This window comes from Mercenaria mercenaria, chromosome 15, assembly GCF_021730395.1.
Source record: "Mercenaria mercenaria strain notata chromosome 15, MADL_Memer_1, whole genome shotgun sequence".
NCBI classification, from domain to species: Eukaryota; Metazoa; Mollusca; class Bivalvia; order Venerida; family Veneridae; genus Mercenaria; species Mercenaria mercenaria.
In genome coordinates, this window is record NC_069375.1 from 33815189 (window position 1) to 33835143 (window position 19955).

The window sequence follows — 19955 nt, forward strand, 5'->3', positions numbered from 1 at the left end:
TTGTCCAAATCAGGTAAATGAGCCCAGTTGAGAATATTTCAACATCTGAAAGTAACGACTTATATGGTATACAAGGGCTATTCATGATAAATACATGTATACTCACAGTTAAAAGTGTTCAAAAGTGTTTGGTGATACATTCAAAATCATCATTATTAAATCAGCTAAATTTTGTTTGTTTGTTTCGAGTTCAACGGCGTTTTTCAACAGTATTGCAGTTATGTTTAAAGGCACAGCGAACAGTTAACCTAACCGGTGTTCCTGGATTCTGTACCAGTAAAAACATGTTCTCCACAAGTAACTGCCAACTTCTCCACATGAATTAGAGGTGGAGGACGAATAATTTTAGACACAATGTCATTTATCAAATCGTCACGGAAAACATACGCCTCACACAGGGCTTGAACTCAAGACCCCGAGATCCGTTGATCTGTGCTCTCCCTATTGAGCTAAGCAGGCAGGCTAAATCAGCTAAATAAATGATCAGCTTATTAAATCACTTGCACAAGTGATTTGTCCAAATCTGGTAAATGAGCCAAGTTGAGAATATATCAACATCCGAAAGCAGGGCTCCAGACAAGATGCGTATTAGCGTAAATTACGCTTTGAAATAATGCATATACGCATGTCTGATAATTTTTAAGCGTATAAAAACGTATATGAAATTACAGAAACGCACGCAATTACTTTTTACTAGCGTAAACAAAATCTGATTCGTCTGGATGCTTTATGTAACAGAGCACGGTAGGCATTCTCCCACATTGAACATACACATGCATTGAATGGTACTCGACAGACCTAGGCTAAACTTTATTATACACTCAATGCGTGCGTAAATCAAATAGTTGGGAATTAATATTGATGGTACGGTAGTGTATTTTAAAGTGGCGTCGATTTAAAATAAAACTTCCACTGCGGAGTAAACAACAAAAATGTTGTTTTTTTTCTAAAAATGGAAAAGTGAACAAACGCTATGAATTCTTTAACCCAACTAAAATGATCCCAGAAATATAACTAAAGGTAGATATATTTTAGTATATATTGAATATTGAACTTTCATATTTTTGGTGAATGAAGCCAAAGCAAGCCAAGGGAGAAAAAAAGAAGCAAAAACTTGAATACTGAATTAACTGAACTGCAAACAAATTCATGGGTGTTATGTACCCAATAAATATGTTATAAAACTCATTTCTGGTTGTTTTTTTTTTTTCACATATTCATTATAAATTTTCAGGAGTTAAATTATCCCTAGTCAATTTCAGATTTTACAATTTTACTCTTTCAAAAAAATATGATGACTAAATACTCATTGGCCAAAAAAATTATCTCGAGCCCTGCGAAAGTAACGGCTGATATGGTATACATGGGCTATTCATTATAAAAACATGTATACTCACTGTTAAAAGTGTTTGGTGATGCATTCAAAATCATCATTATTTAATAAATCAGCTAAATAAATGATCAGCTTAGTTGATTACATCACTTGCACAAGGGTGGTTTTCAAAATAACGAAGCAAAAGTGTGACATAGGGGTTGAAAATTCAAACTTATTTCTTATGGTGGTCACCTATTTTTTATTATAGCAAATACTTCAAATTTGAAGGAAATAACTTTGGGAAAGTGTTGAGAAATGCCAATCAGAAAATATTTCAGCCTTTAATTCGAAAGTTCAGTGAATTTCCAGTAAGGTGGGTGATAAATGTTGCATGGTTTTATGACAAGGAAATATGTATAGCAGTAATTTTTTCAACATAAATGATAAGTAATTGGGTGTATGTGTATGGTTTGAAACTTATTTAATCATATATTTGTGGACAAAGATTTTTAAAATCACCCTTTCTGCACAAATTTGACATGAAAATAAAACTTTACCTAGAAAAGTTCTTGCTGAATGCAAAATAACTATCATATAATTATAAAACCAACTTTTTTCTGACATGTTGCATGTTTATAAACCACATGCCAAATTTCAAGAATGTCCAGTAATTCTAATTTCTAGAATTGCCAACTCAAAATCGAGTTATTTTAAAGATGCACAGGGGACACATACTGATGATCAGTGCAATACCGTATAACCCTGTAAAACCCCGTTTAAACGCCCCCGGGGGCGATGCATTTTACGAAACATTTGATCCAAACAATGTCAGTAACTCGTATAAACGCCCCCCTATTCATCCCAATTCATGCACTGACATAACCCGATACGTAATCGTACTGGGAATCTGTGTAAAGTCGCGCGCTGAGTGACATCATCCGAGTTAAATTCGATCAATACTGTAGCGTTTATAGCGTGGCATATTCAGTACTTACACACAGTAGATTTATTTGTGCCATGCCTGTTGACGTGTTTAAAAGTTTGTGTTAATAAATGTGTGTTTTTTTTAAATTCATTTGTATTGTTATGGAATTGTTATTATCTGGATATTATTGTGTTGGATCTAGGACCAATTTTTGAAGGTAAGATTTTTTTATTTTCCCCAAAAAACGTGGGGGGGGGGGCGTTAATTAGAGGGTGGGGGGGGGCGTTAATACGGAGTTATACGGTATTCATCCATTATTAGTTTTCTATTCATAAAAAGACTACTGGTAATAAACTTTAGACAAATACTATCAAAAAAAATAGTTTATTCCACAAAATAACTATAAAATTGAAAATTTTCACTACAAAAACATGAAAATTCAACAAAAGGTAATGCTTTAAATGAAAAATAAGTGACTTTATACTTAACAAACACATTGAAATCATATAGTTTACATGAACTGCTTATTCATATTAGAAAAATGACAAAATACCATGCATGATAAAATGGAATAGTAAAATTCATACATACTTTATTATGTTACTAACAAGGGTGCACAGGGGACAAATTGTATCAAAATATTTATTTATAGAATATGTTCATGGTAAGTAAAATTCTTTTAACTACATAATATTTACTAGTGAACATTTACATATTTAGGTAAACTTAAGAGCTTAAGAAGCAATAAAATTGATGTTTCCACTTTTAAACTTGAAAATTGGCAACTTCAGAAAAAAATGCAAACAATGAATTTTTAATTGTCCAGGGTTTCTTATATAATGCTTTATTATCAAGTAATGCCTAAATTTTGCATACACACTGCTAAGAATATAGAAATGCCACCACAAATTACAGTAATGCTATGATAATTGATATATGTCCAAAAAAGGGTGCACAGGGGACATCACTTTTGGCTTTGTAAATGTTTAACAGTCAGTAATATGTGAAGTTGAAGGCTGCTTTTGTATCTGTTGTAACTCCCATTCAAGGAAAATAAAGTAAAATCCCATTTTATTTAAAGAATAAAAGAAATCTGACACTTAACAACTGAAAAGGTGCACAGGGACATTTTTAGGTGTATAGACATTCATCAAGTTTCTGAGAAAGTCCATTTATTAAAGAAAAAAATCATATTGTGTCTTCACAGCTGAAAGGATTAAAGATCTTAGAAAAACATTAAGACTTTAGAAAAGTAAAAGGGTTATGAAATTGTAGTGTTCAACATTTAAATTTAGTATTTTTTTTTCACTATTTTTCGTGAAAAGGGTTCCATCACAAGATATGAAATATTGGTAACAATAAGATGTAGGTAATGAAAAGAAGTATTTTATTTAAATGTGCAGAGTTTAAGTTACATTAAAAAGCCAAAGCTGTAACAATAAATCATGGTTTTAAAAAGTAAACCTCAGTTGACAACTATACTTCATGTAAAATGTCACACTTTTTTGGGTGCACAGGGGACGAAATTAGCTATATAATTTAATATAACTTTAAAACTGCTTGAGCCATTAAGCTGAAATTGCACACATTTATTGAGTACATTGATTTGGATATTTTTTGCTCCAAAACACATTCTAAAACTGAACTGAATTAAAGTAAAGTGAGAGAGAAGAAAAAGCTTCATTATTTTGAAAACCACCCACAAGTGATTTGTCCACATCAGATAATTTACCATGCATTTGCCTTAATCAAACACCAAATGCTCTTAAACAGTCATTATTTAATTATTCATAAACTCTGGAAATACTTTAACAGTCAGTATTGACTAATTGACCAGTATTGACCAATCAACCAGTACTGACCGGTATTGACCACTTCAGGGAGTACTGACCGGGGCGGTTTTAACCGGTTAAAACCGCTGGGTAAAAACCGGGGGCGGTTTTAACCGCCCAACATTGCAGATAAATGAGCCGAGTTGAGAATATTTCAACATCCGGAAGTAACGACTTATATGTCATATAAGGGCATTCTTGAGAAAACACGACTTTGTGTACTCAATGTTAAAAGTGTTCAGTTAATACGCTGAAATAAGCATCAACTGCAATCACATAAATTGGTGATACATTTAAATTTATCACTATTAAATCAGCTAAATAAATGATCAGCTTAGTTGATTTAATCTCTTAAATAAGTGATTTGTCCAAATCTGGTAAATGAGCCAAGTCAAGAATGTCTCAACATCTCAAAGAAATGGTAATTATTAAATCAGCTAAATAAATGATCAGCTTAGCTGGTTAAAACACTTGCACAAGTGATTTGTCCAAATCAGATAAATGAGACGAGTTCAGAATATTTCAACATCAGAAAGTAACTACTAAAAAATTTCTAATATGGTAAAATTGGTATACAATAGGGCTGTCATTGATTGGGTCTTTGTCATATCGACGATACCGATATAACGGAAGACAGATATTGACGATACATCAATATATCGATTATTAAGTTAGAGTAACAAACTAACAACCTATTTGTTCATGTACATGCTATATACCTTCTTGTTAATGTTATTTTTAGTTTAATTGCCTGCTTTTCATGTGTTTTATTTTTTTATTTTAAAATAAATCACTCACATGCGTCATCGAGATCAATTCTGATGATAAAATCACTCGAACAAGTATTTTTTCCAAACTGACCCTAAGATTTTCAAGCCACTGCGCGTAAGGGTTTTTACCCCGCGCGCAGTGAATTTTCTTTCCATTTTTGCAAAGTTAAAACATTGAACTCACTGGGAAAACCTCTACCAGTTGGCTCAAAACTTAAGAAGCATTTGAAAAATGTCAATGAAAATCGCTAAAAATACCGAAAAATACTCACTTTTTGCTATGTTTTCCTTCGATTTCTCCGACGTGCCACTTCTCTCCGCCATGTTCTTTCTATACGGTAACTCTCGTTAATTCTCACGACACTTTGATGACGCAAAATAGCGCGGAATTCAAAAATAGTCACGTTTGAAGAGCGAATTTGGGCAGACTTGAGATTTAGTTATCAGTCGCAAATAATCACTTGGTTAAGTGATTTTTGTGATTACTTGTTTAAGTAACTCCCCTGACTGTTAAAGGATATACACTACGGTTGATTTAGACATATTTTGTATACAGAAATGTATTTTGTTCATGTCATATCTGTATTTTGAAGATATTGCAAATTATACTATTTTTTTAACATTACAAGCGAATTCTCTCCCTTTAAGAACAAATTACTCAATTTTAAAAACACAAAATAGAATTAAATGTTCCATTTATCTTGTTTAATACACTCTAGTATTTATGCAACATACAAAGTGCATACAATACATTTTAGAGAAATTTAATTGGTAAGAAAATGGAAAAAAGCGTAATTTGAGACAGCCATTTTGAAATCAAGATGGCCGCCAAAATAATGATGATAAAAATGTTACCAATGGATTTTGAGAGGTTGGGTGTTTAAACTTTCAAAAAACACAACTTCGTAAAATATAGCAAAAAAATCACAAACTCTTATTTTCGGAAAATTAGACAGACTATTTGATGACATACACAGTTTTGCACACAAATCGTAAAACTGAATTTCATTGACCATGAATGTGACCTACTGACCTTCTTTCTTAATATTTTATCATCAGTTTGACATTTGAAACATGTAGCTCATATTACTCAGGTGAGCGATCCAGTTTATCCCTCTTGTTTAACGTCTATTTTTATTTTCAAATAATTGTTTCTTCAAAAGAAAAACATGATAACAAAATGGTTGAAAAAAACATTTTATTGAAACAGATGAGTTTAACAATCTTTAAACAAATCCGTGGTAAAATTGAGATATATGAGGGAACTATTTGAATTGCGCATAATATGATTTGTGTTGTCAGTCTCAGCACCTGGTTCATCTTTATGACTTTCGATTACTGGTAATAATTGTCTGGCGAACGAGTTTTTTAGGATTACTTTTGTGTCACGATATACCGATGTATGGGGTTTGGTATGTATCTTTGATAATTTCATTGAAAATATTCACATAAAAGTTCAAAACCATATAGAAAAAAAATGTAGTTTCATTCGTGTCATTTTCTTAAAAAGTTATATAAAGATATCACAAAAAACACAGTTATAGTTTTTAACGATGTAATTGCAAAGATAGAGCACTACCATGATAATAAGTTACCTTATTACAGGTTAGATTGTCATAAATGTAAATCTTGAATTCATACCAAATTACTTTTGTTTCGACTGTTACAATTATTTTTATTATAACAGACTACTGTTCCATCAGGAACTGGAGATTAAGGAACTTAATATCATTTGTCCAAACATACTAGTATAAAGATCAATTACGTATTATATAGCAGCGATGATAATATTAGACGAAACTGTTTCATCTATTTCTGTTGGAAGTCTAAAGTTTAGACGACAGGGTACGGGCGCCATTGTCTGAGGTTTTCAGACGACGTTTGTGCCTTTCTCTGAACAAAAACAAGACATTTAAATTCAGTACGAAAGCAAACATTATAAAAACTCCTTGACTGGCATTTAGAATTATGAATACGTATACGTATGACAAAGCTTGGATACCAAACCATATGTAGAGGAAACAAAATATCCATGTGAAACCAGTTACGATAGAAAGTTTAGCAAAGATGGTGTGTTGATTGTGTTCATTCTGAACGTTTCTACGTATGATTGGTGCTCTTTTGATTTTAATGATGACATACATAAACACTGATAGGTTCAAAAGAACCAAAAAAATTGTCGGAATGGCAAAAGTAAATAGTATTTTCTGTCCAGAAATTATGTAACAGTTTTTTTCAACGTATCCAATGTTGTCAGAAATAAAGACTGAAGAAATGACATTTGCCAACACATCCAAAATATTGCACATAACCAAAGGTAATGAATAAGTAAACCTACAGCTTTACAGGGCAAAGCGTTTGATTATTCTGAAAAGACGAACGTCTTAATCCATTACATATATAACATGTTCAACCGATTTGTTAATGCCAAAAACAAAATCAAAAGCTGTTCAATGAAGTTTAAGTAGATCGCCTGCGACTGTCTACGGTTCTTTGCCTGATTGTGCAAGACGTATTCTAGCATCAGCGTACAAGAATCTTGACTGGGACAACGCTTGTAAAGTACCTTTCCCAAATTTTATATCTACCTTAAATGCAATTTGTGCGTTACATTATTCCAAGTTTGAAAAGTTTGCATGAAACACATTATATGTATCAAGCAACCACTGCAGTTAGATTCACTTCCTAATGCATTACCAACAGTCATTATTTCTGATGGCTTGATTCGAATGTACAAAATGAAACTATACAAATCTATAACATCCTTCACACAGCTCTAATCTCAGAACAATGTCTTTACACCGATTCTGAAATGATTAATAAAATTGAAATGTTTTAAGCATTATTTCTAAACGTAACTTCTACCTTACACAAAAAAAAAAATCACGGAAAAGTTGAGGACACACTTTGACAAAAATAAAAGCAAACATTATGAAACTTGCCATTTGAGGTTATTCCATGATGCTAAAGATGTACGGAGAATCTTTAAATACATTTTGTATTTGGTCAAGTCATTCCAGAGAAATAAGCATTCATGCAAAGCTGTCACAAAATGTGTTACAAAGGGGCATAATTGTGATAAAATACAAGTTGAAGTTATATTACTTGCCACATCAGGTCATCTCATGATGCCGAATAAATGTGTGAAGTTTGAAAGCATTTGGTAGGTTAGTTTTTGAGAAACCTGCTTTCATGCAAAATGTTAACATGAAATTCTAAGATAAAAAGGGCATAATTTTGAAAAAAAATAAAAGCAGAAGTTATGTAACTTGTCCTAAGAAGTTACCGCTATCTTAAGATGACAAATACATATGTGCAGTTTGAAGCATTCTGAGAAACGTTCTTACAAACAAACCTTTAAATTGAGATTCTAAGTTAAAAATGGGCCTTTTTGACACAATAACAGCTAGTGTAATGTAACTTGTCCTGGGAGGTCATAAAATGATGCTGAAGGCATGTGTGAAGTGTGAAAGCATTTGAATGAGTTGTAGTTGGGAAATTAAGTTAAAACACAAGTATACGATCTTTGAAAATTCGTGACATTTTTGTGTTGATGTTACAAAAATGATAATTCTGTATGCAATAAAACTCACGCATCAGGAAAGATTTAACAATTAAAAACCTACCAAACTGTCTACCTACCGGTTTCATACCAAAATCATATATATATACACGTTTGATATCACACAACTAGTATTTTTCTTTGTATAAGTATTTGTTTTTATAATTCTAGTCATTTAATTGGTGAAATCAGTACTTATAAATAATTGTTGTAAAGTGTAGTTCTTGTTTATAGTTCTTTTATAGTTCTTCTAGAATTATCAGAATATAAAGGTAAATGGCCATCGGCCACCACATTATAGCTAGTAAATACGGAGGATAAGTATCTACTGGACACGTTTGATATCACACAACTAGTATTTTTCTTTGTATAAGTATTTGTTTTTATAATTCTAGTCATTTTATTTTAAATGGAAGAGCCGTTTTGTATCCAGAGATATTGAAAATCAATGGGAATTAACCCTTTGTCAAAAATCAAACAAGAATTATGGTTGAACAACATTTTCTTGAACATAACATGAAAACAAAAGACCAAAACCAAAAACGTTAAAAATCATTTAGTAAATACAATTTAATATTAAAAGTCCTAATATAATATTATAATAATGGAATCCGTTTCAAGCATGATAATTGTGAAATTGATCCAACGGGAAATTCTATAAACCCTCTGACAGTTCAGAAAATTACAAAGTCTCAAAACTCCTACAAATAGAAGATAAAATATGAGGTAGGACTTTCTGAATAAAAAAATCAAATATCCGGTCAATGCATAATCTTCAATATGGCTAGGATAAAATCTGTTGATAAGAGAAGCAAAGCGCCCAAATAAAATTACGTTCGATTTTTAGTAAGCGTGCAAGGTCAAAAACAGGATCGAAATGATTAAAAGGCGTCAAACTATGAGTCACCAGCCATGCAAATGAATGCTAAATGATTCCAAGGAATCAGTCAATCTATAGCAACACCGAGACATAGTTCGGGGCAACCTTTTACAGCTACCATGGCACTAAATGTCCGCTGTTGTGACTACAAAAGATAATATGGAAAGTGTAAATTTAACGGAAGCACAGAACACCAAAATCACAGCCTCAGAGCCACGCATTTGCCAAGTAGGGCCACAACAAAAAGAAGCTGTAATGCAAAAATATTACAGACAGGTTATTTCAAAAATCTAACAAGTACATATAAATCTATGCCAGCTATAGATAGAGGGGGAAGAAGTGGATATGGGTAAACAAAGGGAGGGGGGAGTTGAAGGGAAAGTAGAACAAGTATGAATAAACAAAGAGAATGCTATGTTCCTTAATCACAGTTACACTATAATGTAAACCACAATATTGCAGAAATTCATGTACCAAAGATAAACACACGACAAAACCGAACTAACTAACATAGAAAAAGCAGACAATTAAGACACAAGAACACAGTAGGGCATCGCTTTAGACTCACAAGAACACAAAAGCAGGAAAAGATTGTGTACCGCCTTACGATTCCGGCAGCCAAAATAAAGTGGAGCCACGAAAACTTACTCAAAGTAAAGGGGGAGAGGATGCAGAAAGGAGAGTAAATGCAATGGAAATGAGGGGATGATAGGTGTGTGCGTGTGTGTGTGGGGGGGGGGGGGGGGGTGAGAAGGAGGAAAAAACGTTTATAACAATCAAGACAACATACGCAACAGACAATACAAGTCAGAAAACCAGTTGAAAATAAGCATTGTAGCAATACGCTCGGGATTTTTTAAATAATTAAAATTAATGAAAACGAACGCTTTTAGCAAGGATTGGTAATTGTTGGGGTACGTTCAGCTATACTTATATGATCATATGACAAAGGATTTAATAATTCAAAATAATATTACTTTGAGATTTCATTTAAGATTTCAAAGTTCAAAGCATTGTCGCAATTCGCTCGGGATTTTCTAAATAATCAAAACGAACGCTTTTAGCTATTAAACTTTATTTATAACTATAAACTTTATTGAGTTTTCTCATATTATTAACGGGTTTCTCCTATTTGTATCAAGGGTTTTGTTATCTCAGTAATATGTTTTTTGGATTTATTTATTAAGGTTTTATGTCTAATTTCTCTAAAAGATGAAAGGATTTATCTGATTCTATATTAATCCCTAATGAATCCGCTGAATTGACTATTTAATTTACTGTTTTAGTTCATTTGAATTATATAAAAAAATAACAAAAGATAATAGGTAAGGGTAGATCTCTCTGAAGCACATAGCACCAAAAACACAGCCCCAGAGCCACGGACCCGCACAGTAGGCCCACAACAAAAAGAAGCTGTCATGGAAATATATTTCATACGGATTGCTTCAAACATCGAATAAGTACATATTAATTTATGCTAAATATTGATGGAGAGGAAGGAAATAATAAGGGGCGAAATCGGGTGTGTGGGGGGGGGGGGGGGGAGGGTGGGGTGGAAGGAACCCGAAGGGAAAGTTGAACAAGGACGAATATATAAGGGAATGTCATCTTCTTTACAGACACTCATGTACCAAAGATAAATACACAACAGTTACTATGATCAACTGAATAACATAAAAAAGCTAACAAGCAACACATAAAAATAAACAGTAGGGCACCGTTATAGACTCGCACGCATAAAAACGCACCCACACAAGTAGGGACGAAAATCAAGTACCGTCTTAGGACTCGGCGTCCAAAACAAAAGGGAGCCAGGAAAACTTACTAAAAGTAAAGGAGAAGGGAATGCAAGAAGTAAATGCAAGGGAAAGGAGAGGGCAATAGGGGGAGTAAGGCGGCGGAAAAACTCTTACAACAAACAAGAAAACATACGCAACAGGAAATACAATACAGAAAAACAACCAGTTGAAAATAGGGGCACCGCCTTGGAACGGTCAGTATCCTATATATAAAGGAAACTGGGGGTTTAAACGCATTTAGGGCATGCCAACCTTGCACTTACCCTATTTTCAACAAGTTAAAAGCACAATGTAAATAAAATCCCCACTGAGAAAGGCTCTAACATTAGTGCAAAATAACATATAAATAAAGCAAAACGTAAATTTAAGGTAAATTTAAGGTGTAATTACACCAATTTACGCAACAACTTATCTGAAGTCAGAGCAACAAGAGCCTAACTTTTAAGGGCACGACTAAGAAAACTGTAAGACAAAATCAACTTCCTCCGTCCGTTGCATGTAGGATTAAGGTGGGTCGATACCTTATTCGTCAAATATGACATTCCCTCTGATTTTGATGAAACCTGGTCCAACTGTAGCACTATGGTTCTAAACTATTTTTCCGTTTTTCCGTCGTCTTGGCAACAATGTGTTATCAGTGATGACGTCACGAACGTCACAACGTAGGGCGCCAGAATGTCGAAATACTGCCGTTTTAAGTCCTCTAAAATGCCTAATTATGATTTAAAATCAGCGCAACTGTACATTTTTGAAACTTTATTTAATTTATATTAGGACTAGGGTGTGTGGAAGTGGTATCGCACCATATTACAACGGACATTTATCATTTGATACAGCAAACCATGTTCCTTCTGATATAAAATTTTGACAAAAAATCGGCAAATATACGCGAAAATGACATCTTTAAAAATCTACAGACCCATTATAAGTCTGAATTTTCTGCACAAGTGATCAATTTGCAAATGAAATGTCAAATAAAAAAGGGAACTTTACGTTTTCAGTTTTTCATAAAATTGTGTTGAAGACAAACTGTCTTTCCGATTTTTGGACGTACAACTCAACGTTTTGACGTTAGATGCCATGTACATACAGCGCGCCATAGCAATTTCATATCTATACATGTGTTTTTTCTTCGTTGTACGAGGAGATCACATAATAAACATAATAAGCAAATATAACTAAGGGTAAATCAATTGTAAACTTTGATATCGTATCGTGCGTAGTTGATAAAAGTAAGTGAATGTTATAAGGCCAGTTATAGAATTAATTGTATTGGTGGGTCAGAAGGCAATTTTTGGAAAAAAAATACCACCCATACTTTTTTGATTTTCCTCCAACCCCACTCCCCATGATTTTTGATTTTCCTCCACCCCACTCCCCATGATTTTTGATTTTCCTCCAACCCCACTCCCCATGATTTTTGATTTTCCTCCAACCCCACTCCCCATGATTTTTGATTTTCCTCCACCCCACTACCTATAATTATGAACTTTCTACTAACTCCCACCACCTACAATTACTTAATGTACAAAAATCGAAACATGGAGAGAGTCTGTGGATTTACCGTTTTCCCTTTTTACATCTCAAAAACGTCTAAGAGTCACCAAATTATAACGACAAAACGTAATTTTCTATAAACATTCAGTTATTACCGAAGGGACATCGTGAAGGCACAAGCTGTTTTCCCGCCAAAATACAAAGAAGAAACGTCTGCTTCCCTATCTGTCAAGAAGACCCGATATTTACGCATATTCAAGCCGAATTTCAATTACGTTTCCAGCTTGACGTTTACATCTTCCGAACAGTGTACGAAAATGTATATAGTGATCTAGTACAGTTTCTACTGAAATATAGTACATGTATTGGAAGAATCATGTTGTGTCATTAAAACATACATGTATCATGCCTTCATGCCCTGACGCCGACGAGACTTGTGATTTATTTGAACAGTCATGATTTATGGAAATTCAGACATCCGTTTTTAAAATAATGATTTCACGCGGTACATGTTTTAGTAAACTTCTTTTAAAGGCATTGTGGGTTCGAGCCCCACTGGGGACACGACCATGACTTCTCATATGACACCAGTACTGGTTTTTCCAGGAAGCGGACTCGAGAGTGATTCCAATAAGCTTGAAAGCTTTCATCACAATCGAGCTAAAACAAATTAGTATAAACTAAATTAAAGGCATTGACCTCTAGATCCTACGACAACAAAAAAGAAAAAAGATAGATATAAAAAATTATTACTCTATTTCTTAAGGTTTTTAAAACTTCTCTCTTGATTTGGTAGTTTAAGACAGATTAGGAACAAACAATCGTGTTCTAATTGTCAAAACATGACTGAACTTCAAGCGTAAATCTGGAGGCCAGTGCCTTTACATGGCTAAACCGTGGAAGTATCTTGTGATTTTTTGTCTACATACTGTTTAACCTATAATGGAAATAATGTAAGACTGGTTATATTTAGGAAAAGGTGTGAAATATTTTGCATGTCACTTTTTTTTTTACTTCAGCGAAATATAGTTTTCTAAAAGGTTTTCTTTTTCAATGCTGGCTTTGTCATCAATACTTCTAACTGCAAAAATGCTCTTATTTATGATAGGTCTGTCTATTATTTACATTAATCTGGGGGTAAAATATGATTGGAAACTAACAGAAGATAAGTTCATATTGCAAATCAGGCAGGTATTTTAAAGAAACCGATGTTCGCGATTTTTTACAGTTTAACTTTGCAGTGATGCATAAGCAATTTAACTGAAAAAAAAATATAGTTCAAGTACATGTTAAGCCACGTATTAGAAGAGAAAACATTTGCGTAACTCTGTAGTAAATATAATTGTAGGCAACATTAGTGACTTCACATAATTATGAACGAGAATGGCTGCTGGGAATATTATACTGTTGGTTTTCTTAGAGATTTACACATTTTGCTGTGGAAAAAAAGGTTTCCGAATCGGGTAGTGCTTCACAAATATATCAAAATACCCGAGGCAGATTTTATAAGGGTATTAGCTTTGTATCGGGAAATATGCACGAGTTCTTCAGTAGGAGCGCAATATTCTTCCGCTGAAGAACGAGTGCATATTTCCCGATGCAAAAATAATTACCTTTTTATTACACACGCATCTACACGTATAAATATTATGAAAATATCATAAATATGTTCAATAGCCTGAATAGGATTGGCAATACTGAACTAAACAGAAAAAATAGTGCAACAACACAAACTGAATTACGTCACGCACCCGATATGAAATTCAGGCGTCAATATATGGAAAAATATTGACGTTTCCGATATTACCACGCGTGTGATATTCACGCGACACCGGTACCAGCGTAACTTAACGGGGAATAGAAATGAGTATGTAATAAGTCCTTAATATCGATGATGACAATATAACAATTCCGTCGGCATTGGATAATGAAATCGTTAGCATTGATTTATCAACATACGATTTTGTGTGGAATTGCACGATGAATCTGTACGCCTGTTTAAAGTAGTCGTGCAGCATGTAAAAATTCGACTAATATTAGGGAAAAGTGATTTACATGCAAGAAAAAAATTACTCAATTCACACGTTTTCGTTTCGGCCTGCCTCGATGTCATTTAGCTACATTCTATTTCTTTTTTCACCGGTTCAGTTTTTGGTGCGTATGCGAAACAGCCATTACTAAGATACTCATACACGCAACATGCCAGACAGAATACACGTGCGAATGAAGGGCTGGATTAAGGACGCTGACTGCAAATTCAGCGGGAACGAGACAAAAAAAAAAAGAAATGTTAAATGAAAATAAATAAAAGGAAAGATCATATTTCTTAGATCGGTGATGTCAAAATTACGTTCCGTGTATCGCGGTCAGTTAAGTAGCCACTTGAAGTTAAAAAGGAAGGAAAATGTCCTTGCATGAAACCCAGATAGCTGGTAATGCGTCAATATTAGAAAGACTGATGCATAATAATTTCCCAAAGTTATGAATACAGTTGAAATGGACCTAAGATATAATGCAAACGTCCAAAGCGCAACGATGCAAACAATAAGCAACGTCGATAAAACGTTGCATTTTACGTCCAAAAATTGGAAGGACAGTTTGTCTTCAACACAATATTGTGAAAAACTGAAAACGTAAAGTTCCCTTTTTTATTTGACATTTCATTTGCAAATTGATCACTTGTGCTGAATATCAGACTTTTAATGGGCTTGTAGGTTTTTAAAGATGTCATTTTCGCGTATATTTGCCGATTTTTTTGTCAAAATTTTATATCAGAAGGAAATGGGTTGCTCAATAAAATTATAAATGTCCGTTGAACTGTGATGCGATACCACTTAAAACACACTAGTCCGCATGTGAATTAGATAAAGTATCATATTGTGAAATTTCGCTTATTTTAAATCTTGATTAGATATTTTAGAAGACCTATTACGGCGGATTTCGGGCATTTTGGCGCCCTACGTTGCGACGTTCATGACGTCATAACTGATTATTTATTGTTGCCAAGACGACTGAAAAACAAAAAAAGGAACCATAGCGCTATAGTTGGACCAAGTTTCATCAAAATCGGAAGGAATGTCATATTTGACGAATAAGGTATCGACCCACCTTAAGGAGTAAATCATCATGGAATCTTACATTTTATTAGTCATCGCACCATCAAATAGGAAAACGTAGCAATTAACTGTAGATGGGTCAATCACTAAACATGCACTGTGCTTCACGATTTTCGCATCGTATCCTCTAACAAGGCATTTTTTTTACACAGCGTAATCACAGAAGGTCCAGTATCAATGAACTTGCTAGAAGCAAAGGAACGATTTCTCCGAATAACTTTCTTGACATAAATCTGCACGTGGCATTTGATTCATTTGTAGCGTGCACGGCCTAGCTCGGTATATAAAATATAGTATAAATTTTCCTATGGGCTTCTTTGCCGACTGATTTGAAAATAAATGATTTTAAAACGATTGGTAATGTATAAAATAATTATTGTCAATCACTCAATCTCAATTTAACTGATTGATCGGATCTTGATGTATGGTGATTCACAACAAACAATGCCTGAGGTGAACTGAATAATCGAACTTGGCCGAGGTCTTATGGTCAAACACATTTTTGTTCAAGTTTGGTGAAGATCCGATAAGAAATGTTCGACTTAGAGTGCGGACAAGCTTTGTGACAGCGCTGTCCAATGAAATATGACTAGTTTCTCCGGATGGTCTACATGAATGGATCCATTTTTTGTAATTCAATGCCCATAATTCCGCATTGCCTAGGCCGATTTGGCTAGTTATCGAACTCGGCCGAGCACTTATCGGCAGACACATTTTGTTGAAGTTTGGTGAAGATCGGATGAGAAATGTTTGACTTAGAGTGTGGACAAGCTTTGTGACAGACGCACAGACACACAAACTGGAGTACATCAATATGTCCCCTACACCACTGTGTTGTGGGAGACATAATGACTCACTCAATAAGCTTTAACATGGATTGTTTTGAAATGTATAGTTTTATTTGCCAGAGATTTAACCTGATAGACGATAACTGAACTTTTATTACTTAAGCCTTAAATATTGACATGAATTTAGCTTGTAAATTGTGAGTTTATAACATAACAATTAACACTTGAATATATGAGTTGACACATTATATACTTGGAATGTTTTTTGTTCACTTACAGAAAAACAAATATAAATATTTGGTGTTGTAGTCCTTGTAAGAATATTCACCGTTCGCCAAAGTGTGGATAAATATTAGAAAAGTAATGTTTTTATGCTTTGGTAATGCACGAGAAAAACATTATTTTGTTGTGGTTTTTTTTTCCATTTTTTTGATGTTGTTGTTGTTTGCTATCAATTTTGTGAGGTTTCAAGACAGGGTTTATATGATGTCATACTTTAATTTCGTCGAAAGTTAGATATAATACTGATAAAACTTGTTTCTTAGAGTATAAATTTCAATCTTCCTTTACTGTTTTGCTAAGGTCTTTTTAAATCTAAAATCTTGCAAAATAAAGCTGATGCAAAAATGGTGTTTCAATAATAGTAAAACACCAAATGATCTTTCAGCTTCCTTTCTTTTCTAAAGAAATTTCAGGTTATATAGTATTCCAACATAAATGTACGCAACAATAGTAAATCAATTATATATGTATAAATGAACAAATTTATAACCAACATATTTCCAAAATTTACTATATATATTCCAAAGTAAACGTTGGAAAGCTGGTAACATTCTTGTGACCCCGTTTATTATATCTTCGACTCGTCGCATACGGGGTCAAAAGAAAGATAGATCCTCTTTATCATTTCTTTATGAAATTATGTTCAAGATATATTTCCTGTAGGGATGCAATCATTCCGCGAGCAAAATTCACATGGCCACTTATACATGTGGGAAGTCATATAAGCATCAGAAAACTCTAAACAGACATACAACTTCACATAATGGGGACAGGCCTCATGAATGTGCCATTTGTGGCATAGGGTCTTAAAAAACAAAGTGTACATAAATTATTTAAAGCATCATGACATGGCAAACCCGTCCTTTATGTGCCAAACTTGCGATAAATGCTTTACGACAAAATCCACTTTATCAACACGCTATAATTCACGATTCAGTGTAGTAAATGTGAAAAATTCTACCTAACGTCATCAGCGCTAGGGAAACATTCCAAAGTTCATGAAGAGAAACAAAAGTGCAACTAATGTTCCAAGCATGCGGACTAAACTTCCGTTGTGAATGTGAAGTCTGCTGGGGAAAATAAAATAGAAACGATATTTAAATGAACACATGCGGTGTGTGCACAGACAACTTGAATTTTATGAGTGCAAAAACATTAATGTGGAAATAAATATAACCATAGGGCATCACTTAATTATCACAAGAAACACTGTTCATTAGCCAGTAGATGTCTACGTTTCCAGTTTTGTTCATTCAAAATGATGTTAAAAACTGGATGCTAACTCTTTGACCAGTTTTACGAAAATAAGCTATGGTGCGCATGATTGAAAAACAAATATATATATATGCATAACATTTTACAGTCAATTAAAATGCTATATATCAATAGTTTGAGTATAGTGTTAAAGCAACGTTATGAATAAGTACCTGATGCGTTTTATATGCTAATAACGAAATACAGGTATAAGATTTTTATGGCTAGGCTCTAATGACTTTTTGTAAGACGGATATGACTTCGCAAGTAAGACACAGACCGGTATGGACTTGATTGCGTTGCGTAGCAACCCACTCGAAACTGCGTTGCATCGGGTTTTTGGCCGACTTTTCAGAAACAAACACGAATAATTCTATGAAAATACATACGCTTTGTTTTAAGGTATTAGGCCCATAACAGAGTACCTCCTTTTTAAAGAGTATTCAATTCCTACCATAAACCTACTTTGTCTGCAATTTTCAAAGGGGAGGGGGGGGGGGTGGTGGTGGCGTAGGTTCAAGCCCCACCGGGACCAAAAGTTTTTCACCTTATTTTTCTTTTTTTTCTAGTAACTTTTTACTTCTTTCAATACTCGTTATTGACTGATTGTACAAAAGTGGAAAAAATATTTTGATAAGCTATTTCTTGCTGTTGAAATGAACTTACCTCTTGAACAGAAGGATGGAGTTAGACTCTTTAAAAATATTGAGTTAATGCGTAAAAAGTTCTCTATTTTGCCTATTCTTAGATTACATATTGTTAGAAATGTATGTAGCTTTACTTCTGCCCAATGTATTTTTGAATGAAGTGAGCAAAATTCAAACAGACCCGCAGGATTCGACCTTAAGTTTTTAATGTTGGAGCTAGAATTTGGTCTCATTAAATCCCTTTACTTGAGGTACCCTAGAGAAAAATAATACTGACATTTTTATTTCAAGTTTTATAATTGTTTACTATTACATGTAGTTTGATGTTTCTTTCATAAAAACAAATAATGGTATAATGAAATCTCTGCAAATGTTTTAGATAAAGGCTGCCACTTTGAAATTTGTCTCTACTTGATCCTGAGGAAATACCATAAATAACACAAATTTATAAAAAACGGCACGGTAAAAGTTTTTAAAAATCTGCAACAAAGTGCGAAGCACGGTAAACTGTAAGAATATACCAAGCAAATGCCATTTCTTAAACATCACTATAAAGGGTCTAATAACTTAAGAGGTAGCCCTTTACATGAAAAATGTTTTAATAACTACTTGTTTCCGATAAACGCTATATTTGATGCGATGTTGTCAAAAACTGTCAAAAATCTCCTTCTCCCGTCGGACTGTACAGAAGTGTTTGAATAAAGGGCACAAATTCAGCTAAATGGACACATGTGCTAAAAAGTGGACACATTTGCGCTCAAGGTGCATCCATCGTTTTTATTTGAGTCGTTACTTAACGAGTAGAAATTCCTTAAAATCATACTTTCAAGACAGGAAATTTATAGTATCGGCCATATTTCGCCATCTGATCTGCGTAAAATTCACCGCTCAAACAATGTTGGACCCACTTGATCTGATAAAGCTATGGCCAGTGTGTGAATATGAATGTTACCTTACAGTCAAATGTGGTGATATCCTTTCTAGTTAAAAGACTTAAATATTAAGATGTTTATTGTCCAATATGAAACCATTTCTTGCCAAAATTAAGAAGTTAACATACAGACGCATAAATATGTAACTGAACACAAACATATCCGTGGAATCCTCTCAAATGGTTGCTTCTGGTATTCTACATATTATATTAAGTGAAAATTGAAATTTTCATTTGATCATAGCTCTACCTAAGTAGATTACTTTATAAGACATATTTTTGAATATGCTGATGAAGTGAAGAACAACTGTACTAAATACGAATTCGATCAACTAATTAGTTGTCCACGCCTTTTAA

At 33.7% G+C, this 19955-nt stretch overlaps 1 long non-coding RNA gene across 1 annotated transcript in view; it reads left to right on the forward strand.

Annotated features, from left to right (window-relative positions):
• The first annotated feature begins 2089 nt into the window (after window positions 1-2089).
• Window positions 2090-19955, forward strand: part of LOC123553453 (uncharacterized) — a 29125-nt gene continuing 11259 nt past the window's right edge. Inside the window, exon 1 of the long non-coding RNA XR_008367417.1 lies at window positions 2090-2457. This is a non-coding gene — a long non-coding RNA (uncharacterized LOC123553453). The remainder of the gene's footprint in view (window positions 2458-19955) is intronic.